Genomic DNA, 12,150 nt, shown 5'->3' on the forward strand with positions numbered 1-12,150 from the left:
GAGGGAATTCTTAGGAGAAATTTGCCTACGGAAAAGTACAAAGAGAAGGGAAAAGGGAAAATATGGGCGCCTGCATCTCTACGTTCGCAAATTCTCGTGTCGTTGCATGATAATGCATTCGTTTGTCATCCTGGGAGATTAAAAACGTTAGCGAAGGTTAGGGAACAATACACTTGGATAGGCCTAACTAAAGACGTTATCCAATATTGTAAGTCGTGCCAGCCATGCTGCGTATTAAAAGGTGACAGGAATAAGAAGCAAGATTTCATGCCAAGTAAGGAGGAAACTAAATTCAGGATGGAAGACGCCAAGAAGAAAGCTTGTGATACGAAACGCCGCAAATGCACGTTTGAGGTGGGAGATAAAGCTTGGCTTAAGGAACATACTATCTCTGGTAAGGCCCGCAGAGTAACCAGTAAATTCTCGGGGAAGCCCTCTGAATCACACGCAATTGTGGAGCAAACTTCGGCAAATACTTTCAAAATGAAACACAGCGGGGACGGAAGAACATTGAGAGCCAAGAGTGACCAGTTAAAGCCTTATTCTTCGCCACCTGACTTTGCAAGGAAAGTAGCCGAATCCAATTCAGCAAAGAGAGCGCACGTAACTTCGGCAGGAGGAGCAAGATGAAGATATATCCCGGATGCGTTACAAGCTGAGAAACATATTCTAGTCTAATTTCAAAAAAGGATTTTTTGTAAATATTGTATATAGGGACTTATCTATCTTTTCTTTATTCTATCTTTCACTTATTTTCTCTACCTCATACCTCATACAGTACTCATACAAAAGTGTCGTTCCGCAGTCAATTTCATCGCGAAAGTAACGCAAAGTTAGTGCGCATTCTTTTACCGCGTAATTTCGTCGAGAAGTCGCAGTTCGGTGGCGAGTGAACGCAGTTCTAGCGCCGAGCATAGCAGTGACATCTTCGGATGTAGAGCCACTTCGATCCATTCATGTGGAAACCGGTAGAAGCGGTGTCTTCCGATCTCGGCAGGAGCGCAGACCAGTGGCGTGGCCGGGACTCGAACCAGCAGCCTTGGTGACTTGGATGGATTTCCAGGAGACTGCCTCTCATTGGTCCAGGAGGAAGGATGGAAGAGATGCTGAGTGGGTAAGAATCGACGTGGGTTAACCAGCTCCAGTGCTGAGGGAAGATCGCAGATCTCGAAGTACACTTGTGGACAAAATTAGAGTGAACATTGACTGTCAGTGTCGTGTGACCTAATGAAAGTGTGTTTGTAGTGAACAGAAACTGCGGACAAGTGTTTTGTGTATATTATTATTTTTTCTAGGTTACAGAACTTTGATTTTCCTCTCTTCAGGAAGGGGGGACTATGTAATGATGCGATCATTACTGGATCCTTTTTATGTTATAAATTGTGTATGGCTATGTATTCCTGTACTTTTGGGTTCTTGGCCGTTGGGGGAGCGGTAAGTTTCCAGTAACGGTTTAGGTCATTAGCGGGGCCTATAAATAGGAAGGGCAGAGGAGCAGTCCGCCTCAGATGTTTGGCGGAGTACAGCAATGTAAGAGGTATCTTTTTCTCTGAGGGGAGCGGCTGGGCGAGCTTTCTTTCCTTTCTATGTGAACCGACGGCGGGGATGTTAACTTTCTTTCTTTTAATACACACACTTGCTCTTTTCACATTATTCCAATAGTTTATTTCATGTGGGAAACCGGGTACACAACACACATACCTTCAGCCACCTTTTTTGGTACTGAGGGTTATATTTTTTTTTACTCGTGGAGCCAGTGGCTACGCGAGTCTACACACTCTCTTCGGGAAGGGGGGACAGGGTACACCGGAATGTAACTTTGTGAATAACGGCCAAGAATTAACTTCTGTAAATATATTATGAATAAACCTATATATATCTAAAAGGAAATGGGCGTTAAGTTGTAATTTGAAGAGGTACGTGTCTATTGCCTAAACTAGCATCCACAGAACTTCAGGTACTGCAAGTTTTGAACCTCGGGACAAGGATTCAAAATGTATGGTTGTGTATATTGTGTATGTTGCTGAGAATCGGCTTAAAAACACAAAATATACCGTTACACTATCTTGATCCTTCTTCCTATATTACATGACGTCATATTTTCTAATCAATGAGATGCATAGTGTTTGCTGTCAGATAAAATTGACTGCCAACTCGAAACACAGGTTGAAGACAAAAGAGAAAAAAAAAAATACTGGAACTGTTATTTATCGAAAGATGCTGGAATTTCTCTCTCCTCCTCTTTCTGGTTACATATTTTCGTTTTGCTTTTAGGTTTAGCCAAAGCACCTAGAAACTTGGCATCTGTGGACAAGAAAGCTACCTTCCTGTACGCAGCGAGTTACACAATATATTCCCTTGTACACAAAAGTACAAAAATAGCTAAGTATTTTCATTCGATTGTTCTTTCTGTACACGCATATTTACTACAATTTGCTTCGAAAGTTACGAAGAGCTCTCGTACATATTTACATATTCTAGAATAATTTGCTATGTGAAAAGTAATTAATGGTTGACAAAATTGGTTCCTTAAATATGTGCACGTTGCTGTGCTCTTTTGAGTTTATAAATTTGAACAACTTTTGTCTTTAAAATTACGTTGAATATGTTCAAATAAAATAAATATCTAGCAGAATTCTTGAAATTGCTTGGATATTCGATTATTGTGAATATTACATATTTTATGATACTACATATTTAGTATATTTTTTAACGTATCCTTTTGATAATACATATTTGGATACATATTTTATCAATTACTACTGGCCCCCGTGGCGGAGTAATTAGAACATCGTGGTACGATGCCAGGCGTCCCGCGTTCGAACCCTGGCCTGGGCATGGACGTTAGAAACTAACATAATTGATATAATTGAACTTCCTAAAGAATCAAAGTAACACAATTTACATACCCTGCTGTTTCTGGTTTCCAGAATTAACACTAATGGGTTTCGGTTTTCCAGCTCTAAATTGAAAACATAAGAAAATACGCCGTCGCAGATACAAGCTGATAAAATTACAAACGAAGTTAATAACGCTATGTTGCTCCCCAGAATAGCGAAATCAATGTAAAAAACTAACAATACTTGTATCATCTTTATATATTGTTTACTATGTATTATATTATATTATGTCATTTTATGTACTGTAAAATTGAACCAATAAATATGAAATGTAAGGGCGAAATAATTCACGCAACTTACGTCCTGGTATATTTTAAGGAACCAGAAAAAAAAAGAAGCGAAGTAAAATAAAGCAAATCAATCAATCAATTATCAATTACTGTTACAGATTTATGTACATATTTCGTACTTTGATATTAATAAAAATCCGAGCTCTATTGATGACGCTAAAGGGTTAAACGAGCGAACAAAAATTTTGTAGTCCCTCCTCCTGAGCTACAAAGGACAAGGAATCAACATGTACAGCTACAAATATGCTCTACTCAGCCTTCCCACGAACTTTTTGTTATCTATATGTGTGAAGTGGCTTCTGGGAATTCATCAGGATGTTATGAATCCCGACTTAAGTAACAGGGAGACTAAATTGCAGATATTAAAGTTTACTTCAGTGACGCAGGAGAAGGAAATTTTTGGTGTTGACCCAGCATCGTGACGACAATAGAGTCTACTATAACCTGACAAGTTAAGTCCCAATAAGTGCAGATCGCTGCGGAGCACTTCCTATTACATCATCCTCAACACCACTCTTCGATTTACAGCTCTGGCTTTGAGAGTACCAGTGGTGCGAACCAAAAGTGACAAAAAGGCGACGTTAAATATCAAGGTACGACATAATGAAAAGCGTTCCTGCATACAAGTGTCGACAAACCAGAAAATAGTATAAGATAAGGATAACTGCTTCCTTTGTTTTTGGAAATAGAAAATTATCTGTTCTCTTGTAGTGCAGTCAACTTGAAGCGAACAAATTGAAGGTAAATTACTATTATTATTATTTATTATTTGAAGTAGGGTTACACTTAAGCTTACAGTATTTTTACACGGATTATCTTACTATAGAAACAGCTTTTTGCCCTACATGGATTAATTTGTTAAGCTATACAATTCTGCTAAATGTTTATAGATGTATAAAATATGGAAAAATATAAGTGTGGCTATATAATTGAAACACACAAGGAATAAAAACACACAAGAAATAGAAATTAAGTAAGAATATGTGAAGGAGGCAATGAGGCAAATGGGGCACGGTGTCAGTATTCTTAGATTAACATCTTAATTTGTTGTTTAAATTTGGCCAAATTTCTCTCCTTTTTCCAGGCTACAGGCAGTTGATTCCACGCTTTACTTGCCAGCGATGATAGGGATTTTGATCCGTATCTTGGCTTGTTACATTTTGATACTCTGATACTATTTGTGTCATTAGATCACAGATCGGGATAATGCATGTTATCACATATAATTACCTTGCTGCTTAGTAAGTGGTTGTGTGTGTGAATTGCCTGATGAATTTTAAATAGGAACGCATATTTTAGTCTGGATTCAAGCGTGGGTAGTTGCAGTTCTTCTCTGCTCGATCGTGAAGTCATGAGTGGTGTATTTCGTATACTACGAATTGCCCAATTTTGCATTTTTTTCTAATTTGTCGGTGTTATTTATGTTAATCCCATAGAGTACAGAAGAACAACATTCAAGTAACGGCCTAATAAATGCTTTGTAGAACGCTAATTTGTGAGCAAGGTGTACATATTTGCAGACATATTGAAACTGTTTGATTCCAGGTGCTGCACGTGCACACATAATCTTCACATGTTGTGAAAAGGATAAATTCTTATCTAGGTACACACCAAGATATTTTAGACTCTCACTTGGTTTTATATTCGAATTACCTATTTTAATATTGTCAACTTGCGTGGTGTTATTGTTTTTCGTGGATAATATTAATACTTGCGTCTTAGACTCGTTCACTTTCAACATGTTAGCTTGATACCACTCAAGAACATCGGGCATGCTTTTTTCAATATTTGCAATTACTTCACGGAAGTTATCAGGAATCAAGTATAACCCAACGGGGGTTAACTAACTGCGAGGGGAACGTAGCAACGTATGCCTTTTGTCTAATCACGGACTCAACTCACCACATCTACATTTTATAACAATTGAATAATGGAAGCCGCCAGGAATCAAATTGACTCGACTGACAAACTTCTTCCAAAAATAATATTAAGAGGTACTGAATAACCATTTCTCAAGGATTTCAACCTGTTGGAATTTTCACTAATATATTCTAGATTTCAATGAACATAATGCTTAGAAGCATGGATTCACGCGTGTTAGGCTAAATACGTATTTTCCAATTAAAAAATACTGTTAAGTAAGATACATTGATCACTTAATAACTTTACAACCTCTAGAAGAATTGTTGTTCAGCTACGTCTCACTGGGGCTGTCATCTGGCGGCAATAGGTGAAACTACAACATGCATTATGCTGCTGACGGAACGACTAACACATTTAAGCAGATTGCTTTATTATTTCTTTGCAAATTAGAATGCAACGAATAAATCATGGACAACACGGTAAAAAAAAATATTAACAAACTATTATTCAAGTTCTCTGTGCCGTATTTTTTCATCTTCTTTCTGTGCACTGCTTTTATAAATGTGCAAGTTGATCGGGAAGATCAGGATATACGATAAACTTGACAATGGAACAATGATGAATGAAGTGTATAAAAAGGTTATAAAATATACTCTACATATATACAGTACTTGACATGCTTACTTTTGAATTGAGAAAAAGGCAAATTTTGAAGACACGTTTAGAATGCTAGACTGAACAGAAATTTTTAGTGACGATATTCTGCAAATTGATGGAAATACACTCAGCGGCAAATAAAAATCGCCCTCTTGTAATTAAGCGTAATTTTTTATTCTTTGAAGCAGTATTTCTTCATTTGTGGATCTATTTCAACAATGTAATATTTACAACAGTTAGTGTGTGATATTTTAAAAGTACATACTATGTAGATGAAGAAGGGAGTTCTTACATTTTCCTACATATTTGCACATTATTATTATTATTATTATTACTATTGTAACAAAAATGACGTTAATTCTTTGTTATTATATTTTTATTGTCTGGCTGCTTATGCGAGGCACAGGTATAGACAGAGCATTATTCTCTGCACTCTACGCCGCAGATTATGTACACGGGCCCGTTGGTGAAAATATCATTAAGCAACTGTAACGGACATAAACAGTGATGACTTGAATTTGTATGTAATTAAAATATTCCATTCCTTTCTATTGATACATAGCTTCAACACAAAAATGTCAACGAAATATGTAACTAACATCATTATGCATAAGTTTTGTTACATATTTACCAGGATATTACATATTTTACATATGTGTTCATTTACTTTACATAAAAAAGACATATTTCGACAACTTTTTCCTATCTTGATCCTTCTTCCTATATTACAAGACGTCATATTTTCTAATCAACGAGATGCATAGTGTTTGCTGTCAGATAAAATTGACTGCCAACTCGAAACACAGGTTGAAGACAAAAGAGAAAAAAAAATACTGTTATTTATCGAAAGATGCTGGAATTTCTATCCCCTCCTCTTTCTGGTTACATATTTTCGTTTCGCTTTTAGGTTTAGCCAAAGCACCTAGAAACTTGACATCTGTGGACAAGAAAGCTACCTTCCTGTAAGCAGCGAGTTACACAATATATTCCCTTGTACACAAAAGTACAAAAGTAGCTAAGTATTTTCATTCGATTGTTCTTTCTGTACACGCAATTTTTTTACAATTTATTTCGAAAGTTACTATGCTATGTGAAAAGTAATTAATGGTTGACAAAATTGGTTTCTTAAATATGTGCACGTTGCTGTGCTCTTTTGAGTTTATAAGTTTCATACAAATTTTAATTTGAACAATTTTTGTCTTTAAAATTACGTTGAATATGTTCAAATAAAATAAATATCTAGCAGAATTCTTGAAATTGCTTGGATATTCGATTGTTATGAATATTACATATTCTATGATACTACATATTTAGCTACATATCCTTTTCATAATACATATTTAGGTACACATTTTATCAATTACTACCGGCTCCCGTGGCGGATTGATCAGCACATCGTGGTACGATCCCAGGTGTCCCAGGTTCGAATCCTGGCCTGGGCATGGACGTTAGAAACTAATATAATTGATATAATTCCACTTCCTAAGAATCTAAGTAACACAATTTCCACACCCTGCTGGTTCTGGTTTCCAGAATTGACACTACTCGGCTTCAGTTTTCCAGCTCTATATTGAAAACATAACAAAATACGCCGTCGCAGATACAAGCTGATAAAATTACAAACGAAGTTAATAACGCTGCTTTGTCCTCAGATTAGCGAGATCAATGTAAAAAACTAACAATACTTGTATCATCTTTATATATTGTTTACTATGTATCATATTATATTATGTCATTTTATGTACTGTAAAATTGAACCAATAAATATGAAATGTAAGGGCGAAATAATTCACGCAACTTACGTCCTGGTATATTTTAAGGAACCAGAAAAAAAAAGAAGCGAAGTAAAATAAAGCAAATCAATCAATCAATTATCAATTACTGTTACAGATTTATGTACATATTTCGTACTTTGATATTAATAAAAATCCGAGCTCTATTGATGACGCTAAAGGGTTAAACGAGCGAACAAAAATTTTGTAGTCCCTCCTCCTGAGCTACAAAGGACAAGGAATCAACATGTACAGCTACAAATATGCTCTACTCAGCCTTCCCACGAACTTTTTGTTATCTATATGTGTGAAGTGGCTTCTGGGAATTCATCAAGATGGTATGAATCCCGACATAAGTAACAGGGAGACTAAATTGCAGATAATAAAGTTTACTTCAGTGACGCAGCAGAGCGAAATTCTTGGTGTTGACCCAGCATCGTGGCGAGAATAGAGTCTACTGTAGACAGTAACAGACTCCTGTCTTTATATGTATCAATTCCCTGATAAATTGTCTCTCAATATAGAACTGTTTGTAGAGACTTGGTACACGTCCAGGGCTCTTGGCACTTTTATTAATTAATGAAAATGTTCTATCAACAAAACAAGTATTAGTATTTTTTAATACCTGTAATAATAAAAGCATTGTAAAATATTATTTAAGTTAGATTTATTAACGCTGACAGCACAGTTTTGTACATCAATAATTCATTACGCCTAGAAGGAGGGGGCGTGGACTAATTTGAGGGCGCAAAGGGGGGCGCAGGCCCAAAAAAGTTGAGAACCCCTGTTTTAGAGTATAATTTTAATTTGTCTACAGTTATGAATCCAGTAGGAAGATTCAGTTGCTCGACCAGTCTGTTTTCTATTTCCACACAATAAACAATAAAACTTTGAAATTCATGAACTTTTACCACTAATATTAGTTTTATGTGTGGTATTTAAAATGTAACTTCACACCAAATATTTTCAAAGGAGCCCCAAGCCTTTTCATATTCAAATAGGAACTGAGACGAATTTCCCACATACAGTAGATCAAACACCTGTTACGTGCTACAGATTATTTTCGATTTTTAGCCATAGTATGACAAGGTAGTTCAATTTTATACAGCCGAAGGGATGTTTTTTGGGACTGAAACCCCACCCATCTCAAAGTGAAAAAGACGAGTGTTTACCATCCTTAAAAAAATTCCCAAAAGAGCATATCTTTCAATATCTGTGTAGGCTATGTCACCTAATTTTTCTAAAAACACCATCAAGCAAAAAAAAAAAAAAAAAAAAAAATACAAAATATCATGCACCACATATTTGGCTGCATGAAGAGAAGTAATTTTTTTCTACAATTGGGGATTTGGGTTGCTGTTGTACGTCTGTTACCCTCTCATGTCATCGATGATATAGTCTATAGGGGAACTTGTCCTAAAATTACATACAGTAAGGAAAAAATGCTCTAGCAAGTGTATTAATTGCAACTCTTTGTTTATTTTTTACATATTAAGAACTCAAAGCATTGCCTTTTATATTGTACAGTTAAAAATAATATATGTTATGTTATATGCTCTTTACAAAGGTTTTTTGAAAAATGCAACAGTGTGTCATTTTACCTGAGGTACTTAGATAAAATGACATACCCATTTATAACACATAATTGAATCTTACATACCCATTTATATAACACGTAATTGGAACTTTTTACTTGCATAAATCGCAAGTAAATGTCCTTGATGTCTTTGGTACACCAGCACACTCATTGGGCGCCCACATTGAGCTTTGTATGCACTTCACTAAGTGGCCCCCAATGTTTTAGTTGCAGGGGGGCATCAAAACTGCAAAGGGGTGAATGCAATTAAATGCTAATGTAGTTTTCTTTATTTTAACGTGAAGGCTACTTAAAATACACCGCAAGGTTTTTCTGTACAAGACATTCATCTTTTTTTCAGAATGGAATTTCCACGATACAGTAGTCACGATACATCTGAAAATACGGTTATGTTGCACGTACATCAGATTATATATATATATATATATATATATATATATATATATATATATATATATATATATTTATTAAATTTAAAAAATATTTAATATTGTGACTAATTTTACTTGAAAACCACATATTAAACCGATAATAGAGGCCACCAAGAAAATCTCAAAGTAGGCTTCCCTTCCCACAAAAGTACTTTAAGTTTGCTGGAAGAGAAAATAAATTTACCACACTAAATTATTTAATGCATTATCAAACATTTCAATTAAATTTTCCATTGACCGTATTAATCACGAACTTGCTAAAAGGACCATGTGAGGAAATTTGAACACAGAAATTATTATAGCAAATGTATTTAATGTAATAAAAACAGCAAAAATACTGAAAATTGACCTAAAAGACAAAATATTTTTTAAAAAAATTCAAAATAAAAATAATGTTTTCTGATTCTAAATGAAGGGAAACTGCATGATATAAGGTTTAGCATTATTTTCAAGGGTGATCAACTTACGAATGAACCGAGCAGAGCACATCTTAATATAAAGATTAAATAATTCCACTCATTCGTCTTATAAGGGATGTGTATCAGGAATCGCAAAAGCGACTCACCGAACTTCCCTACAAAAATTAATTGACTTATAAAAGTCGGCAAGGTAGAAAGATGATAGTTAAACTGAAAGAACTTTTTTTTTTTGTTTTTTTTTTTTTTTTTGCTAGTGTCAACCCGTTGAGAGGGTTATGCCCTCACTTCGGTAAGTGATTTCATTGTAAGTTATGTGTCTTTCATCATTTTGGATGGTCTAAGTGCTTTTTTATATTGCAGAATATTTTTCTTATTAAGATTGGTGATTCGTATGTGTTATCTTACTTTTGAGCATGGTTGAGAATATTGTAAATATGGATTTCGATATTTGGGGTCGGAGTATTGTTGGTACTGCTTAGGCTGTAGTGGTGGGATAAATATGGCGTGATAACTGCGATGGATGATATATATCGTATTCGTGTTTCTGTGGGTCTAGATCATCTAGATAACTTGAATACATGGTGAGCAGGTGCTGTAATGGCGTATACATATGTGTAGGTGCTGCATCATGTCGGATGTCAAGATGAATGGTATTCCAGAATACTGGGTTTTCGGATATCATGGTTTTGTTTATGTATCGTTGGCGAAGGCTCTCGACGTGATACAAAATAGTCGGGAAGGAAATTCTGTCATACAGTAGTGCTGTGGGATAAGGTAATTTAATCCGGAAAGCCAATCTAAATGCGTGCCGTTCAAAGATTTCCAGTTGGTCGTAGAAGGAAGCAGAAGCGTCAATCCAAGCAATATGCCCGTGAGTGATGGCTGGGCGCAAGAACATTTTGTAGGTGGTTAGGACTGTTGTCGGGTGTAATCCCCAAGATGTACCCACCAGTTTCCATAATAGGTTTAGGCGGTTCTTTACCTTCTTCTTTATCTTTTCTAAATGTGGACGCCAGGTCAGTTTTTCATCTATGGTAACCCCAAGGTATGTTACGTGATTTGAAGGTAAGATGCGTCTCCCCTCTATTTTAATCTCCAAGAGTTTGGGGTTTCGGTGTATTTTGGAGCGACAGTGGGGAGGTAGGAAAACTACTGCCTGAGTTTTTGAAGAGTTTATTGATAGTTTCCATTGGTTGCACCAGCGAATAAAGGAGTCTACGGCCTTTTGGAGTGTTTTATTAATGGATTGAACTGTTTTCCCAAGAGTTAGGAAAGCAGTGTCATCTGCAAATTGGAATACGTGTGTGCTGGTATCCATGGTCGGCATATCTGTTACATACATTAAATATAACAGCGGTGACAAAACAGACCCCTGTGGGACTCCTGTGTGCAAGAAGATGGGATAGGATGTTGCCGAGTTCAGAGAGATGTATGCCATGCGGCCTGTCAGGAACGAATGGATAAGGCGAATGTAGCATTGAGGAAGTTGGAATTTGTGGAGTTTATATATTAATCCCGAATGCCATACTTTGTCAAACGCCTTTTCGAGATCGAATAAAAGAAGACACGATGGCAAGGACTTGTTATAGTGGTTTGTTATAGTTGTTATCAATCTCAGAAGTTGGTCGTTGAGGCTGATGGATGGTCGGAAGCCTGCTTGATGTGCAGGTAGAAGCTTCTTGGATGAAAGGTGTTGGTGCAATCTGCGTACAAGTACTTTTTCAAAGATTTTGCTGAGGGTCGATGTGAGCTGTATTGGTCTGTAAGAGGATACTTCGTGAACAGGTTTCCCGGGTTTGGCGAACAGCAGCATTTTGGAAACTTTCCATTCTGTCGGGAAGTAGCCTGTTCGTAGTATATGGGTATATATGGTGGCTAGGATTAGCAGAAAGGTTCTTGGAGCCTCTCTGACGAGTCGGTAGGTTACCGAGTCGAAGCCTGGAGCAGTGTTCCTTTTCCGAGATATTGCGCATGCTATGTCTTCTGGTGTTATAGGTGAGGTTAGAGGTTCGTTTTCATCCATACTATGGTCATTGTTAGGTTTGAGAGCTCGGTTATGTGGGTTTGAGACACGTTGTACTGTACGTGATTGGGTTGTTTTGTGTAATGGTTCAGTTTGTGGTGTGAAGATACCTTGAAAGTGGTGTGCAAAGGCGTTTGCTTTCTCTTGGTCGTCGTCTACGGATTTCCCATCGACTATAATGGGATATGTAGTTCTTGA

This window comes from Lepisma saccharinum, chromosome 13 (genome assembly GCF_977018435.1).
Source record: "Lepisma saccharinum chromosome 13, izLepSacc3.1, whole genome shotgun sequence".
NCBI lineage: Eukaryota > Metazoa > Arthropoda > Insecta > Zygentoma > Lepismatidae > Lepisma > Lepisma saccharinum.